Source organism: Hyaena hyaena, unplaced genomic scaffold, assembly GCF_003009895.1.
Source record: "Hyaena hyaena isolate Hyena2069 unplaced genomic scaffold, ASM300989v1 scaffold_343, whole genome shotgun sequence".
NCBI classification, from domain to species: Eukaryota; Metazoa; Chordata; class Mammalia; order Carnivora; family Hyaenidae; genus Hyaena; species Hyaena hyaena.
Genome location: NW_024080975.1, coordinates 1,489,071 through 1,492,478, shown reverse-complemented (window position 1 = coordinate 1,492,478; position 3,408 = coordinate 1,489,071). Strand labels below are relative to the sequence as shown.

Below are 3,408 nucleotides of genomic sequence, written 5' to 3'. Positions count from 1 at the left end.
GGTGATATCAGGGTGTAACACAGCGCACACACTGAGCACCGGGCCTGCTCCCTCCGCTTCTCTGGGTGCGTTACCTTACACGAGCTGCAACTCCGGGCAGACGTCGGTTATATTCAGCTTTCTTTGGAGTCTGGGGTGGACCAGCCTTAGGGCTCATGATGAGCTTTGTTCAGATCTGCCTCATGCATGAAATTTAAGTCCCACATACGCCCGAAAACAAACCAAAACCGAAACAAAACCTGGACTCCCAATTCGGTGCCTGGTTCTGTGCCTGAGAATCTGGCCCGAAAGTCCCACTCACCACGGGTGCTCCGGCCATTTGTAGTCTTCATAGGTTTTTTTCTTTACCTCGTTTTTGAGCAGGACATACCCTTTCAAAATTTCTCCGATGCTATCAGGGCGACTTGTTTGGACCAGTGTGTGTGAGGAAAGGGTCAGGTCAAAGCTTCACTTACCAAGATGGCTGTGTTAGGATGCAAATGTGCAACGCAGGTAAACACGCTGCATACCAGGGGTGATTTATCTGCTGGGACCCTCACTACACCCTTAACATATATTATTTTATTATAATCATAACATCATCGTGGAGTGCTGTTACCCCCATTTTATAGAGTAGGACAGTCACGGTCCAGAGAGAAGCCCGTCCCACTTCACGCGGCGTGAAGACCGCAGAATCACCCCTTACCCTGCGTCCGACTTCCAGGTCAGAACCCTCGGCCTCCGTGCTCGGCCGTGTCCCTGAAGCTGGGGGGTCATCTCATGATGCCCTTTCCTTCTGTCCTAGGAAAATGAACTGAAGGATGCCATCCAGGGGAAGCACCCCCTGAGACCCCACCAAGCAGGCCCTCCCACCCGGGGCTGGCAGCCTCACAAGGTAACTGGAGGTGGGGTGGTGGGGGGGGGGTCTCGGGAAGGAGGGGTGGGGGGAGAGGGAACCACCCAACTCCCCCCAGTGCGTGGGTGGCCAGTTCCTGGCACACATACCTTTTATGCCTTCCTGTGATGCCCGCACAAAGCACTCAGTGGCGTCCCATTCACTGTCCACTAGTTCTCTGCACGTGGAAGCCTGTCGGGATCATATCCTTAACAACGAGCCCAGAGCAAAGCATTTGGGGTCCCTCAAACCTGCACACACCAGCCCCCCCAACGCCTGCCAGCTTTTCTCTGCCTAGTAGATGGAACTCCTGTCCACACAGCTGCCCGGGGAAGGGTGCTAAGAGCTATCTGGACTCTTCCCTCCCCTCGTGCCCACATCCGGCTCACCAGCAAGTCACGTCACAGCCTCCAGGCCACCGCTCCTGCTGCTGTTGTCCCCTAAATGCCCGCCTCCCTTCTTGTCATCCCGGGTCATTCTCTGGCAGCAGCTAAGGAGACTGGTGACAGGACCAGAGGCGCTGCTCCTCTGAGCACACCCCCAACGCCTCCGCAAGTGACCGTGCGAGTCCTCCCGCGGCGCCATCTTGTCGCCTCACCTGCCGCTCCACCTTTGGCTCATGAGGTTCTGGCCGCTCTGAACTTTTTTGTTCATCAGACCAAGCTTGTCTCGGTGCTCGGTAATTTTCTCTGCTTAGAATTCTCCTCCCTTGTCTTCAGACACCCGCCGTTTCTTGGCATCCATTCCTCAGAGGTGCCGTCTCAGCGGCGCTCTGCATTGCTGCACCGAGCTGGCTGCTCTCGCTCCTTCTTTGCTCTTTGTGACCTCACTGGTTTTTGTTTCCTTCGATCTCTTACCACGTAGTCGATCACGCGTCTTCATTTACGGGTCTGCCTGTCTTCCCGTGACGGGAATGCCGGCTCCCAGGGGAGCGCAGGCAGTTGCTGTCATCTCCGTCAGGGTGTCCTCAGCACCTATGGCAGCACGCACAGTAGGTGCTCAGAGAGTGTTTGTTGATGATTGACTGGTAGTTTGCAGGTGCTAATTTCACAGCTGTACCAACATGTATTTCAAAGAACAACGGAGTTCTAATGGTTCACACACAAAAATGAGAACTTTCTTGATTTGACACTTATTTTCTGCCTTCTAGTGGCCAAGTTTTTCTTAAAAGATGTGCTTTTCAGAAAATAAGTGTTAGCAGGGATGTGGAGAAATTGGGACCCTCGTGCTCCGTTGACAGGAGTGAAAAACGATACAGCTGTCACAGACAACAGGATGGTGGTTTCTTAAATAATTAAAAATAGGACGACCATATGATCCGATACTTCTGCTTCTGGGTACACACCGCGAAGAGTCGAGAGCAGGGTGTGGAAGAGATATATGTGGACTGGTGTTCACAGCAGCTCTATTTGCACTATGGCCAAATGGGGAAGCAGTGCGAGTGTCCGTTGCCAGATACGTGGGTAAACACGATGTGGTCCGTGTTTAGAGAGAAGGGAATTCTGACACTCACTACCACCAGGACGACCCCTGAGGACACGGCGCTCCACAGATACTGTGTGGTTCCACTTAGGTCCCTAGAGATCCGGGGACCCAGGTCCTCAGAGTCAGAGAGTCAGGTGGCGGGAGCCAAGGGCTGGGCAGGGAGGGTTACTGTTTAATGGGGACGGAGTCTCAGTTTGGAGAAGGTGAAAAGAATTCTGGAGACAGATGGAGGTGACGACTGAATCACAGTGTGGACAGATTTCGTGCAGCTGAGCCGTACACTTAAGAATGGTTACGAGGGTAAGGTTTTACGAGATGTACATCTTACCACTGCCTTCTTCTTTTTTTTTTTTAATATTTTATTTATTTCTAGGAGAGAGAGCGAGAGACAGCATGAGCAGGGGAGGGTCAGAGAGAGAGGGAGTCACAGACTGAAACAGGCTCCAGGCTCTGAGCTGGCAATCAGCACAGAGCCCGACGCGGGGCTCGAACCCACGAACCGCGAGATCATGACCTAAGGGAAAGTCGGACGCTTAACCGACTAAGCCACCCAGGCGCCCCACCACTGCCTTCTAAAAAGATGTGTGCTCAGCACGTCTCCGCTTCCCCTGCAGTGCCTGCCCCTCCTGATCCCACCAGCCCCCACCCCCCGTCCTCTTTCTTTCCAAATCTCTCAGGAAAGGCTCTGGAAGACTCACTCTCGCGGAGGCATGAATGCAGAAGGAGGCTTAGTGACTCCTTCTGCCCAGGAGTATTTTCATTTCAACAGGAACAGCAGGGAAAAGTGATGGTGGGTTTAGGCAGCAGGTGCAGGCTGAGAACGGGCTGGCACGGGCCGGCTGTAGGGAGGGTTGAACTTGGGGTGGCTTTGTCTCTACCCACTGCACGTGCACTCGCGTCTCCTCCTCCGCTGGGTCCCCGTGTGACTGGAGAGGTGATGCCAGCTTTGCCGGGACTCAGGGACACGGACAGAAGCAGGGACGATAGCACTTCCCAGAGGCCGCCAGCCGAGCCAGTGGCTGGGTCAGGAGGGTTAGAGTCCTGGGTCT

The 3,408-nt window shown here is 54.2% G+C and overlaps 1 protein-coding gene across 1 annotated transcript in view; it reads left to right on the top strand.

The window, feature by feature from the left end:
* The first annotated feature begins 784 nt into the window (after positions 1-784).
* RIMBP2 (RIMS binding protein 2) overlaps positions 785-3,408 on the top strand; it is a 96,278-nt gene continuing 93,654 nt past the window's right edge. The window contains exon 1 of the mRNA XM_039249583.1: positions 785-874. The gene's annotated coding sequence lies outside the window, so the exon portion shown is untranslated. The remainder of the gene's footprint in view (positions 875-3,408) is intronic.